The sequence below is a fragment of the Balaenoptera acutorostrata genome, chromosome 12, assembly GCF_949987535.1.
Source record: "Balaenoptera acutorostrata chromosome 12, mBalAcu1.1, whole genome shotgun sequence".
Classification (NCBI taxonomy): Eukaryota; Metazoa; Chordata; class Mammalia; order Artiodactyla; family Balaenopteridae; genus Balaenoptera; species Balaenoptera acutorostrata.
In genome coordinates, this window is record NC_080075.1 from 39,296,677 (window position 1) to 39,311,692 (window position 15,016).

At 39.8% G+C, this 15,016-nt stretch overlaps 1 protein-coding gene across 2 annotated transcripts in view; it reads left to right on the forward strand.

Annotated features, from left to right (window-relative positions):
* The first annotated feature begins 1,987 nt into the window (after positions 1 to 1,987).
* PELI1 (pellino E3 ubiquitin protein ligase 1) overlaps positions 1,988 to 15,016 on the forward strand; it is a 51,549-nt gene continuing 38,520 nt past the window's right edge. Inside the window, exon 1 of one of the 2 annotated variants that reach the window (XM_007189735.2) lies at positions 1,988 to 2,122. The gene's annotated coding sequence lies outside the window, so the exon portion shown is untranslated. The remainder of the gene's footprint in view (positions 2,123 to 15,016) is intronic. The other variant, XM_057558664.1, reaches the window with a different exon arrangement.

Consider the following 15,016-nt stretch of genomic DNA (forward strand, 5'->3'; position numbering starts at 1 on the left):
TCAGGCTCTCATCTTTTTTAAGTGCATAAAATGCATTTCTAAAATGTATACCTTACCAAAATTTCATCTGCTTCCAATCCTGGCATGGCTTTCCCTTGCTTCTAGAAAAGACTCTACATTCTTTGCATATTGTACAAGATTCTTCATGATCTGTCTCCTTTACCTTCTCGTGTCTCCTTTTGCCACTCCCTTCAATCCCATCCTACCACAGGCAATGCTGAACTCTTTGCTGAACCAAACTACTCTTTGATCTCACGCCTCTAGCACTTTACTCTCGCTGCCCTAACCGTAACCCTAACCTATGCTCCCAATGCTCTCACTCACTTCTCCCTTCTCCTTCCTCCACCAAAGCACACAAACACACTAATTCCTAGTCATCCTCAAGTTTAAATGTTCTTTGAAGCATTTCCTGACCCTGCCTGAGTCTGGGGTAACTGTGTGTCAAGGCACCTAGTGTACTTTCCTACTAAAGTACTTATCACACTGAGTTTGTTTATTTACCTGGCTCCTCCTCTACACAGTAAGCACTTTGAAAACAATAAATCCTTCTTTTACATTCCTGTATTTCTATTTCTGGGAACTAATAAAGTGCCTGAGACATAGTATACTCAATAAATGTTTTTTGAATGAATAATTATGTGGTCTGCAAACATAAGGATACTTGATCTCGAAACTCTCTATCCGAAAACCTTAACTTTTCCTGTGTTTCTGATTTCTAAGCATTAATCTTTTTCTTCCAGAATATGGGGCTCTAGGTAGGCAGAGAAGGAAAACAAGAGAGCCTGGGACAGGTTGCCTATAGTCCTCTGGAGATCCAGTAACATGTCCTGCCTTTCACCACTCTCCTCCACCACCTATTCACACCTGGGTGCCCTGTGTGGGTGTCGACTTAGCTGAGGAGCCCAACAGCATACTCAGACCTTGGTTCAGATTTCTCTTATTGCCAAATGAAAGTTGGCCAATGTATACACCGTAAACAATGTTCAAATTTCCACTTATCTTTTGAACTTATACTTTATGAAATTAGTATTTCTTAAAAATTGTAGGCCTTAAAATTTTAGAAATCTGGATTATTTTGCACTGATCAAGTAAGATACAGCGATCTTAATCCCGAGCTTTACCTTTACTGGCCTTAAAGTTAGATGTGACTAATTGAGCGAAGAAATGAACTACCAGAATCTGACAGTGGCAATGTTCCTAACCGTTTTATAACCTAATTAACTGTTAAGTTATTGGAAGCAACAAGTCTTAGGTTAAAAAAAACAAAAACAAGCAAAGAAAACCTTGAATTTAAGGCAGAGAGGATTCGCCTGAGGGAAGGGAGGGAAATGGTTATTCGTGATTCCGAATTTATGGGATAAAATTAAGCAGCAGGGAAGACCGAGATATGGTGAGGAAGTCAGATTTCACTGGGCACTTATGAGTGGTGAGGGTAGGAGTTGGAGGTGGAGCGAAGTAAGAAGGACTAGCAAAGAGCGGGATCCCTAACAGCACCATAATACAAAGAGGGCCTTGTTCAGCCAGGAGCAGCGCTGAACACGTTCCCTTCCTTAGTGTGTCGGTGAGCATAGTAACAGTGGGGCCGAGCCTCTTCCCTCGAGCATGCGCAGTGCAGAGCGAGCCCGGAAACGTCCTCACCAAGGTACACCTTTTTTCTTCAGAGAACTACAACTCCCAAGAGACCACTCGGCGCCGCGGCACCGCCTCCCGCTGTGGCCCTGCCCCCGTCCCCTCCCTCCGGCCCCGCCCTCCAGCTAGTCCCCTCCCCTCCCTCCGAGAGTGTGTCAGTGACCCAGAGGCGGTGTGAGGCGGAGGAACCGTCGGGGGGCGCCGCCGCCGCCGCCGCCTCCAGCAGCAGCAGAAGCCGCGCCGCGCGTTCGGATTTGCCTCGAGCTCTCCGGGAGCGCATCACAAAGCGGACCCCACGGCTTTCCCTCCGCCCGCGGCTTCTCCAGCGCTCGGCTCTGCGGCCAACTTTCTCTCGCCGGGCTCGGCCGGCAGGCGAGGAAGGCTGCGGTGGAACGCCGGGCTGTCTGCTCGTGCTCCTCGCGCACGCACCCTTCACCCCCCTCGCTCCGGGTCTCGGGGCCGTGCTGGGATTCCGGCCACCAGCAATTGTCCGGTGAGTGTGGCCGCGGCGTGCCGTGGGAGGGGTCGCGGCGGGGCCACCGAGGGATGCGGGCCAGGCGGGCGCGCAACTTCCTCGGCGGCTTCCCCCGGCGGCCGGCCGGCTCTCCCCGCCCGCCTGCGCGCCCCCGCGCCGGAGGCGGCCGGGAGAGGAGTTTGCGGCGTCTGCATCCCGCGCTCTCGCAGGAGGAAGCGCCTTTGTCAGGAGCTGGCGGGCCCCCTCCCCCTCCGCCTGAGTGCGGGCGCTCGGCGGCCAAGTCCGAGCCCCGCGCCCAACGCCCGGCGCCGGGCCGCCAGCTGCTGGAGGGGAGCTCCGCGGGGGCGGGGAGCAAGATGGAAAAAAGAGAAACAAAGGGGGTTGTGGGCTTTTGTTTGTGCGAATCTGATAACTTCTTCCTTCCTTACATAATACAGACTTCCAAGTTAGTCATTCTTTTTATTGTTACGATTATTGCCATCATCTTTGCGTGTCCTTCGCGTTTTCTTTCATCTCTGGATCTCAGAGCACTTAAAAACACTAATTAATTACACCTCCGGGGCCCCTACGAAACACGTTAATAAGCCTGTAAGTGGGTAAACTGAGGTCCAGAAGAGCTCTCTAATTGATGGATACGCTTGCTGTTCCACCGCACCTGGTGTCTGAGGACCTGAAAGCATCTATGAGTAAGAACTCGTTCTTCAGTGCCCCGTGGAAAAGTTAAAGATGCTCATTTTACTTACAGGCTAACTAAAGTCTAAAAGAAGTCGGGGTGATTGTTAGGTAGTTAAAACAATAACTCTTCTTACATAGTGTTTGAATCTTAAAACCTCAGAAGAGTCTTGAAAAATGCTCCGAGTGGGGAAAATACTGTACATCACAAACTCACCTCACCCATCTACTTTTATTTTTGTACATGCAGGTCTCTTACAAGGCGGGAGAGCAGTGATGGGGGATGGGAGTTGGGGGAGGGAGGGCAGAGATTTTTTTAATGTAGGCTTAACAGATTTTAGTCACTACGTGCAAGGAAATGTCTTGGTTTTAATAGCACCAACAACCTTCCCATCGTTTAGTCATCAGATAATTGAGTGAGCACTTTATCCATAAGGCGCTCGTTGTGCTAAGAACTGACGCTTTAAGTGTACGAAACGGTCATCTGTTTGTTTTGGTTCAAAGACTGTACTTCTCTTACTCTGCAAAATGTTATTTTGTTTTCTTAGCAGCTGATCTTTTGTTTTTGAAATGGCTTTGTCTTTTTCTACATTGAATATGTGTTACTTTTATAGCTGAGCAGAATCGTAAGAATGTTGTTGTTGTTGTTGTTTAGTTTGCATAGTAGTGTGAATTTAAATTTTTGAATTGTGGAGAAGGTTCAGTTTCTCCAGTTCTTCGGTTTCAGTTTATGACGTTTTCTTTGTAGCTAACAGAGAAAATGTTTTCTCGGTGTGATCAGATTTATATCTTTCAAAACATTGTCCTTCTTGTACAAATACAGCATATGAATTCCATATGTTTTTTATTCACATCAAAAACCTCTTCTGGAGGAAAATACATAATGCTGAGGACAAGTTTGTTTATTTTGGTAGTTGAACCAAACTGGAAGGTACTAAAAATTTAAATCAAGCATCATTTCTACTAGTTATTTCCTGAGATGAATAATGATCAGAACTGTAGTAACAGTACTTTCTCTTACCCTAAATTCTCTTGAATTTAATTTTGTATTTTATAGTTGCCCCCAGATTTTAGATTCTGGTGGTCCCATCAGAAAAGAAAAAGACATTTGTTATTTTAATATTTTTCCCCCAATCCTCTAACCTGTCCCTTTTCTGTAGTATGTTGAAAGAGATCTTGAGTTTAAAAAATTGAAAAATAAGTTGTTAGGAACATACAGTTAAGTGTACGGAAAATTGTATGTAGTGAAGTGGTTATAATACGCATCTAATAAATTTAAGACTTTTAAAGAGAAAACTGCCACCTAGGTTTTTATTAATATTATAGAAGTGCTGTAATGTAATAATAGTAGTATTTATTGACTTGAAAAAAAAGTGATCTGGGAATTGTGCCTTAGTGGCGGATTTGGGGGGGGGGGCGGAAATCTGTGCTCTCCTTAAAATTTTCATTTAGGTGACCTTACAGTTGGTTATGTTGAACTTTTTCTGTAGCGTTTACAAACCAGATTTGCCAGAGGCATTTGTACTTTAAGGTAGTTACTAACACAATGTCTGCTCAGTCACTGGAGTCCAAAGACAGAAGTTAGTGTTGACTGTCAAAGGCTGGCATTGCAGGTTTCCTAGTTTCTTTGGGACCCTTTAAAGGAAATGAGTGAAAAGTACAGGGCAGGGAACTGAGTCTAGTACTGCTGAGCTACTGAGCCAAGTTTCAAGGGGAAGCCTGAGTGTGTTTGCCTTTGTCTTTGTTTCAGCTTCCTTTCAGGTTGTCAAAATGCCACTTGTATATGAAGAGTTCTGTCAATTCAGAATATGCCTTATTGTGGTTGTCCAGTAGGTCAGATGATAAGGACTAAAGTAGTCTTGCTCTGTGAACAATTGTTTTCAGACAGAAGCTTCTGTAACTGATAGAGATTTTAAGCTGGAGGAGGTAGAATTGAAAACTGTCCTAACATTCTTGCATACATACATCTTACCATGGCATATCAATATAGACCTATTCTCGTATTTGTTAAATCAGAAAGGCTTATATGGATTATTTCATCTGTTTTAACTGTATATATGAAAACATAATGACAAACACATGATGGCACTGAGAGATGGTTCTAGGAGTTTCTTTGGAAAAATCATCTTATTTCATAAAGTTACATTTGTGTCTTTTAATTGAGGAGAATAAAACAAATTTAAAAGCCAGTAGAAAGAAGAAAATCAGTAGAATGAAGGAAACCTGGTGAAGATGTTTTTATAGAGTACAATATTACAGATTCCTGACAATATTGTATAAGGGACAAAATTCTAGCTAAAGTCTGTGAACAGTGAATTCCACTTAGCATTTTCTGTTTATAGATCTCTAGCCATCTTTTCATGATTCTCTCTAAATATATCACACAGGAAAAGTAAATGGAAAGCATTCTTTCAAGGGATTTGGGTTGTTGGAGTTTTTTTTACACATGTGGTAGTGGAGGTTTATTGTTTTTCTTTAAGTTTGACCTCTGCCAGAGAACATTTTCCCCAGACTAATGTGTGGGAACCTCAAAACAAGAAAAATTGGACACTGAAAGAACTAGATATAATTTCAAGTTGTACCACTGGCTTTTTTTATGTTCTCTTGAAAGATCCCTTCTAATAATTGTTCCTTCCAAAGGCTGAAAATAATTGCACTTAGTAGGTCCTACGTAGTTTTTGTTTTTGCTGAATGAATTTACAAGTAATAAAGAGAAAGCACAAGATTTCCTGAGTCAGAGAATTTCTGCTTTTTTTCTTTTTAAGTAGAAGTAACTGATGAACATGTGATTGGAGCCCTTCAATTAGCATAGCTTCCTTCAGAAATAAACTTAAGAGGAAAAGAGCTTCATCAGGTGATTTAAGAGAACTGAATTGCAGATGAGTCTAAGAACACCTGATTATTTTTTCAGACTGTTGTACATGATGTTTTAGGTTTTTTGCCACAATAAACTCCGTTTCAGAGAAGTAGAGTTCTACATGTTACTCCTTGTGTCACGCCTGTAATGCTTTTTTACACCTCAAAATACCATTTACAGAAAAATAGAATATGTTGCTGGTGCCTGTGGGAAAATCCTGATGTTTGTCATCCCTCAGTTAATCGTGACCATTCATGTAGTTAAAAGTTTTTAATTGAGTACACATGTAATTTACTTCCTTTTCAAAGAATTTATTGCTGATTTTTATTTCATAATGAACCTCTTGGGATGTTGCTAGTTCTAAAAATATGTAGTACCCCCCAGTTTCCCACCATGTTCTGCAGTTTCTTTTTCTATTAATTTTTTGGCTGCAATTTGCTTTTTCCCCTAAATTGTCTAAAATGAGCTAAGAAATGTTTAAACATACTTGGCAAGAAATATAGTCAGTAATTTATTATGCTAAGCTTCAGCTGAATTTCCAAATACAAGGTATGTTGAATCTGTTTTAGAGATAGAAGTATACTTACTTTGAAGGGGGCTAAAGCAGGGATATAGCCAATAGATTTCATCTTGGGTACCAAATCTGATTGCCTGGAGGTGATTGCCTGGAGTGTTATGTTTAGAAAATTGGGAGTCCTGGTTAAGACTCAGCAGGAGCGAGTGCTGTGATCAGCAATTTCTGCAGTTGGGTGGGCGGTGGGCTTTTGGCATGAATGCCAAATACTCATTTTGTACTTATTGGATGCCTTTTATGTGTCAGACACTGGTCTAGATGCTGATATCACACAGACTAAAATCTCTGCCTTATGGTGTTTACATTCTAATAACAAGACACAGACAATAAAAAGGTAAAATATTTTGTGTTTTAATGACAAATGACCTGGTTTCTTTAAAAAATAAATAACAAGAAATGGGGGGGCGGATATAAGATTAAAAGCAACTAAAGGGGCATATCCACCAAATGTATTGTGTGGACCTTAGATCCTGCTTTGAGCAAACTAACTGTAAAAGGACACTGATGAAAAATTTGGGAAATTTGGACATTGATGGGTATTTAATAAAAAGGAATTGTCAATTTTTTAGGGTGTAGTAATGTTTTATGGTTTTAAAACAAGAGTCCTTACCTTTTGGAGGTATATTTATGAATTAAAATATGATATCTGGATTTTTTTACTTTAAAATAATTTGCAGGGGAGAGGAGCATAGATAAAACAATATTGGCCATATATCGAAAAATTTTTGAAACTAGATAATGGATACATGAGATTTCTTATATTCTCTCTACTTTTGTGTATGTTTGAAAATTTCCATAATTAACAGTTTTACACACACAAATAAAGCAGAAAGGGGGAAGAGGGAATATGTGGGATGTGAGTATGGGATGGGAGTGAGAAGGTGATAGTTATTTGAGTAAAGACCTGAAGGAGGTGAGGGAGTAAGCCTTGCAGGTAATCTTGGGGCAGGACATTCCAGGTGGAGGGAACAGTGAGTACGGTGACCCTGAGATTGGAGCTTGATTGGAATGCAAGAAATTACAAGAAAACCAGTGTGTCTGGGTTAGAGTGAGAGAGAATAGCAGGGGATAGTCAGAAATATAAAGGAAGGGTAGAGGAGACCAGATGGTATAGGACTTGGTTGTCCATCCTTCCTTTAAAGTAAGGATATTTATTTTATATACTTATCTAAAATAAGTCTAGTTTAGTCCCCCTGGAAGCTCTACACTTATTTCAACAATACTAGCATTACTCAAATTTTTTTGGTTCTTTTTTTTTTTTTTTTATTGCCTTCTAAGCCAGTTTAAGAGCCACACATGAACAGAGCTCATTACTTTCTATTTCCGCCTTGTTTTTAAGGAAAAGGGGGGTATTAGCCACATGATACCTTATTTATCAGATATGACTCAGAAAGGATTTTGACAGAAAGAAAATAGGAAATAACTTCAGGCTGTTTGTAAATGTCAGATCTACTCTGAGAAGGCCATTACTGTTTCTGAAAATCAGATCCACCCATAGACTAAAGAGGAATTTTAATAATGTTCTGGACAATTGTAGCATCATTTAAAGTAAGGATATATAACCTGTGAGACTGACTAACATGGAAGAGACTATACATTTGGATATTTAAGTTCTGTCTCATACATTAAAACACATAACATATACATACAAGACAATGCATATTTCTAAAGTATTCAAAACAGTCATTGCTGATAAGTTTCATTTGTATCATGCATCCAAGACTGAAGAGATGGCATTCATCGTTGTAATGAAATTGTATAACTTTCTTGTTGCAATGGCTTACACTTGGGAATTGAAAGACTAGCACACGTTTAGTGTTAGGAATCTGGCTTTCAAGTCTTCTTGTATTCATGCTTCAAATCTCAGATTAGTAATTTTTTCAAGAACATGCTGATTTCCCATAAAGAACTCTTTTTAAATCTTTTTTTTTTTTTTATAATAAATTTATTTATTTTATTTTTGGCTGCGTTAGGTCTCCGTTGCTGCGCGCGGGCTTTCTCTGGTTGCGGTGAGTGGGGGCTACTCTTCGTTGCAGTGCGTGGGCTTCTTACTGTGGTGGCTTCTCGTTGCAGAGCACGGGCTCTAGGCTCGCGGGCTTCAGTAGTTGCAGCACGCAGGCTCAGTAGTTGTGGCCTGCAGGCTCATTAGTTGTGGCGCACGGGCTTAGTTGCTCCGCGGCATGTGGGATCTTCCCGGACCAGGGCTCGAACCTGTGTCCCCTGCATTGGCAGGCAGGTTCTTAACCACTGCACCACCAGGAAAGTCCCTCTTTTTAAGTATTTATTAAAATTATCAAAAAATCAGTCCTCATCCTCCAAATGTTTGGAAGCCCCACCCCCAGAAAAAGCCCTCCATAAATATGGGTTTTTAAAATCTACTTAAAGGGCAATATACATGTAGAGATTACTAGTTTTGAATATTTTTATACTAGTTCATTTTTTTTTATAAGAATAAGTTTTCCAACCTGAGAAACTAAAAATATTTCAGTGATTTTTACTCTACTGATAACACTGAATAAAGAAGACATCCTTTTTCTAGTTAATTATGCGTAACGGGAAGGCACAATATTTTCTTTAACCAATAATGTGTAGAATATAATGGGATTAAGTAGAATTTGTGAAATGTTATTATATAATAGATTGCAAAAAGTGACCACTAAGCATGTAAGTATATAACTGTATAAGGAATACTTTAACAAAGCTTCCTATTTTTCAGAAAATTGTTAGGAATCTAGTTCTTTAATTCACTCAAGAGTTTTTGTCCCTTTGGTGGATAGATAGATAGGTAGATAGCCAAACCTTTTCTTCATATACTGCACATACTATTAGGATTGAGCTGCTAGGCTGGATTATTTAATGCATTTTAAACACTAACCTATGAGCATGGAACACAGAGCCCATGTTTAATTTCTGGGCTTTCCACTAACTCTGAAAGTCTTTTAAAAGCTATCTTTGGTTCATCTGTAAAATAAAAGTGGTGGTAGTTTTTCAGAAAGGACTTTGAAATTCTAAGGCAGTGACTGTACTTATGTGTGGCTCGTTTTAGAAATAGCTTTCAGTCTTTTGATTTGGTGGTAGGATTATGAATCTGTTTTTCATTTCCATTTTTGTGGAATAAATAACTTCTGAGGGAGGAGGAAGAGAAAGAGAGAGAGGGGAGGGAGCAAGAGAAGGAAGGAAAGAAAAAAATTGGTTCTCACAAAATAGTAAACATGACCATGGATAGATAATTCTTGTAACTTGAATCTATTTAAGTGTCCATGACCTAATGAGCTAAGACTCAAACTTATAAATGAAGTAGAGAATAGTAATGATAATACACCTTCTATTTTAAGAAAAAAAGTTGCTTTGCAAAAGGCACATGTTATATTTCATGTTGACTTAAACATTATGACCATGATAAAGCCTGTACTTCATCTTGGAATTGATGATGATGATTAACAGTAGTTAAGAATTATATGGAAATTCAGTCTATTACTTAAGCTCTATAGATGATTGCAGCATCAGGTTCTAGGTTATTCCTTTCACCTTGTGCATTGCAAATACTCATATTCCACATCCCTGCCTCTCTCACTTCATCTCTCTCTCATGCTCATCTCTCCATCACTCTCACTGGCTCTGTTTATCTTCCTTCGCCAGCTTTAGTAGTGCCCATTGCTCTTATACAGTGTTTTCTACATTTGTCTGCCATTTTTTATATTTATAAAGAGGGCTTGGAATGAATTAAGGACCTAAAAGAAGTGACATGTAGATGGCAAGTATAACACTTTCTCTATTTGTGTCTTATGTGCTTAGCTTCTTTTTGTCTTGTGCTGTTTTTGGTGTGTATTCTGGTTGAGGTATGGTATATTGCATTAGCTGGCACTAACTGACCTATAGGATGGAATACTTTTTGAACTCAGTAATGTAGGAAATAGTAATAAACTCATTGATTTGAAAGCCTCATAAGTTAATCCTGCATCTATCCAGAATCTATATTTAAACTAGCCTAGTGGAATTTCAAAAGCTGTTTTCAGCTCTTGGTGTATGTTGTTGTCTTTTCTGAAAATGTCAAACAATCAGGGACTTCATCATCACTGTAATAATAGTTAATCATAAATGGCCTTGGGGAAAAACTGTGTCTAGACTCATGTTGAGCTGCTTTTTGACAGTCGAGAGGAAAGTAGAAAAAGATCAGTAATATGGTGAAGTCATTTATAACTTCTTCCTTCCATAGAATTAAATATGAGGTGAGTGGCCCTGAGTTTTTGCTAGTTGTAGTGTTCAACATGTCAGTTGGCTTAATCTTCAGAAGGCACAATTAAGTTTAATTTTATTTTGTAACAATAAACGAAAACAATTGGAGGTGTGTGGTTCTTCAAAACCTTAGTGTTGTATTCCTGGTTCTTGGCAGATACTATCCACAGTACTTCATGTTTCTGGGGATTTATGCCAGATTTAATGAACTGCATGTACTGGAAACACTAAAAGCTGATTTTCTTTAATTTTAGACTGCAGTTAACATAATGGATTTTTCTTCGAATTGTCTCTCACTACCATACTTTAAAACTTACCAAAGGACCAAAACATCCAAATTACAAAGTTAAGTTTATCATTCATGAGAAAATGTGTGAAATGTGTCTCTTTTATAAAGTTCTGGCTGCTTCTAATTAGGAACCACAGCCCTATAGACAGACTTCATGTATCTGAAAGCTTTTCAAATTTACTTATTGCTTTACTGTAATTTTCATTTAAAATGGGATGATGCAGTCTCTGAATTAGTCCTGTCAGTTCACTGAAGGAGTTATGAATTTTGAGGTGGACTACCTTTTTTAAATTTCATCACCAACAGCACTTCCTCAACAAAAAGTAAATCCCATTTTGCTGAAGCTTCTTGATTATATCTCTTGTAGAAATGGCACGCCAGTTTATCTGCGTATAGTTGAGCTCTTAAAAGACCAGTCTCTTAAGGCTTCCGCCAGAATTTGCCTCTTGAAGCTGTGTTCAAAATGGCTTCCAAATAGGATTTGGTATTTTTCCAAACTGAATAGTCCGTTAATGATTCAGTATGCCCCGTCATTCTCCTCCTACTTCTTAAATTGAAAGCTCCTTCATAGCATCTAGGTGCCCTGAGTCATCATGGCTAAATTCTTTTTTTTTTTTTTTATAAATTTATTTATTTATTTATTTATTTTTAGCTGTGTTGGGTCTTCGTTTCTGTGCGAGGGCTTTCTCCAGTTGTGGCAAGCGGGGGCCACTCTTCATCGCGGTGCGCGGGCCTCTCACTATCGCGGCCTCTCTTGTTGCGGAGCACAGGCTCCAGACGCGCAGGCTCAGTAGTTGTGGCTCACGGGCCTAGTCGCTCCGTGGCATGTGGGATCTTCCCAGACCAGGGCTCGAACCCGTGTCCCCTGCATTGGCAGGCAGATTCTCAACCACTGCGCCACCAGGGAAGCCCCATCATGGCTAAATTCTAAAGAAGAATTTGTCAAATGGAAAAACTTGGCATGAAGTAAAATGGTCAGAAAACAATCTGAGTCAGAGATAATTCATTGATCACAGTGATACAACTTAGAGGTTGTGGGCTTCATTTAAATCTTTGAATGTACTTACATGTAAGTCTTTATCATAGGACTTGTAAATTCTGAGGACTTACTTATCCCCAGTTAAATTTTAATTGGTTTGATTTTTATTATCTACTACACAAAAATGATTTATTATTATTATTTTTTAATAAGTATATCAGAAAGGAGAAGCAGTATGATTCAGGATAAGAAAGTCTCTTGATTCAGAAGTCAAGAGACATAGAGTTCCAGTCTGTTTATTTAGGATGTATCCACTACCTCACATATTTCACTTAACCTCGCTGAGCCTTAGTTTCCTTTCTTTACAAGGAAGGTCAGCAACTCTATGAGAGCCCTCTTTGGAACCAATCCATGGCAGATAAAGCTAATAACTGACCTCACAGTGGCTTTAGACTCCTTTTTGGTACAGCACTGTCCGCAGCTATATGGCTGGCATTCTAGATGAAATCTGTCCTCTCGGCCTTATAAGATCTCTTCCAACTCCGTGAATCCATGACTTTAAACGATTTGCCTATAGGAAGTCTCTCTCTCCAAGTCTTTACTGTCTTTTCGCATGAGCGTTCAGGGTTGAAACTTACTATGTGAATTTAAAAATTCTTTGTGGTCAGGGATAGCATGTTTATGTTTCACATAGTACTGTAGACTGAATGTTTATGTCTCCCCAAAATTCATATGTTGAAACCTCAACCCCAATATGTTGGTATTTGGAGGCAGGGCCTTTGGGAAGTAATTAGGTCATGAGGGCAGAGCCAGCACACAGCAAAAAGATGACCGTCTGTGAATCAGGAAGTGGGCCCTCACCTGACACCAAATCTGCCAGTGCCTTGGTCTTGCACTTCTCCATCTCCAGAACTGTAAGAAATAAATCTCTATTGTTGATAAGCCATCTAGTCTATGGTATTCTGTTATAGCAGCCCGAATGGACTAGGTATGTTGTGATATTAAGAACAGATGATTGGAGAAAATTCACGGGGACACTGAAAGTTCCAAGTGAAGTGGAAACAAGTAAAAACGGTCAGTGATAACTCATTTCAACTCCTAAGTGTTTCTGTGGCAAAACCCTCAGGTTAGTGAAGTTCAAAGTGATGTTGTGTCTGTTTGGAGGGCACGTAATGAAGCAGAACTAATACTAAACTGAGAGACAAGAAGCCTGAGTTCTGGGTCTGCAAACTTTTTAAGCTAGTTAGTGTCTTCATCTGTGTAATGATAACAGACCAGTGCTTCTCAGACATTAATATAGTGTACGAATTATCTGGGGGTCATATTAAGATGCATATTCTGACTTAGTAAGTCTGGATGGGCCTTGAGATTTTGCATTTTTAACAATCTCCCAGGTGTGCTACTACTGTACGCCATGGACCACACTTTGCTTTTAAAAAAGTACTGTGATGGTATGAGGCTCTTTCTGGCTGGGTCTTTAAATCTTAACTCTACTTCTTTCTCTCCAACTGTTTCACATCGGTTCATTAAGCTTGTTCTTTTGGAAGCCTCTTGTTTTCCTAGACTCATCCCTTATTTTCTCAGTCTGGCAGCTTCTTCAGTTTTGCTGTCTTTCTTTTTCCAGAACCAACTTCATAGGTGGTCATTCAAGTTAGAGGTACAGTAGTATAATAGAAAGAGGCTTTGAGTTGAAGAAAACTGGATTCAGATCCCTCCCCCACTGGTTAGCAGCCTTGGACAGTTGACTCAGTTTACCTCTCAAAGCTTCGAATACCTTCCAAGTAGGGCTGTTGAAAAGAATAGAAATAATATATAAAGCCCTCAGCACTGTGTCAAGCATAAAGTAGGTGCTCAAAAATCAGAAGCTATTTTTATTCTTATTGGCATCCTGATTTGGTTTTGTAGAGGAGAAAAAAGCCGTGGAGATCACTTATTATCTCCATGTTGCTAAATCCAGTGACACTTTTCCAGTATTTATCTTACCTGACCTCTCAGCAACATTTGACATTGTTGCTACTTCCTACTTTTTGAAACATTCTTCTTCACTTCCAGGACACCATATACCTTACACCAACACCTTAATGCTGTTGCTTTTTAATCTCATTCAGAAGCTGCTGCTGTTCTTGCAGAATCCTAAATTTTTGAATTCCACAAGGCTTGGTCTTTTTGTTTTTTAATTTATTTTTTGGCTGCGTTGGGTCTTCGTTGCTGTGTGCGGGCTTTCTCTGGTTGTGGCGAGCAGGGGCTACTCTTCATTGCGGTGTGCAGGCTTCTCATTGCGGTGGCTTCTCTTGTTGCGGAGCATGGGTTCTAGGCGCACGGACTTCAGTAGTTGCAGCACGCGGGCTCAGTAGTTGTGGCTCGTGGGCTCTAGAGCGCAAGCTCAGAAGTTGTGACGCACGGGTTTAGTTGCTTCACGGCATATGGGATCTTCCCAGACCAGGGCTCGAACCCGTGTCCCCTGCATTGGCAGGCGGATTCTTAACCACTGCGCCACCAGGGAAGTCCAAGGGTTAGTCTTAGGTACTCTTCTCTTATTCTGTACTCTTCCTAGGTAATTTCTTTTGTAGAACATTTCCAGGTTTATATTTCCGTCCCAAGCTCCAGATTTGTACATATAATTGTTTCCCATGGATGTCTCAAAGGTAACTCAGATTCTCAGGTTCAAAGTCAAACTAATGGGAATCTCAAGAGTTATTATTTATCTCCTAAGAACATTAATAACTCCTGAGAAGGAGTTAAAGAATTAATATGTAAAAGTCTTTGAAAAATGCCTGACACTTATGATAAGCACTGCATACATGTTAAGATTATTACTTATTATTATCTCAGGTTTACAGGAGAGGAAACTGAACCTCAGTACAGTTGATCCAAGTCTCACACCTATTAAACGACAGTGCCAAGAGTCAACATAGACAGTCTGACTCCAGAACTCCCTTAACCACTCTATTTTACTTCATCTCAACTAATAAGAATTTATCTCATCCTTTTGCACACGGACTCCAAATTAATGGTCTCGTCGTGATCCTAAGAGTATTGTAATTCATTCCAGCAAACACATCTGGTGTTTAAAATGTAGAAGATCTAAAATATGCAGGTAAAATTTCACTTCAGTAAGATATGAGAAGCACAATGATACACATCTTAATTCCATTTTATTCCATGTGTATTTTTTGGTTTTTTCCCTTCCTTGTTAGCAGTTAAGTCACGAAAATCCCTAGAAAATGGAAGTACTAATTCTGTATTACTCTTGAGTGACTTCAGTTGTTGTCATTTACTTACTCTGTTAAATCCTCTTTAGCTAA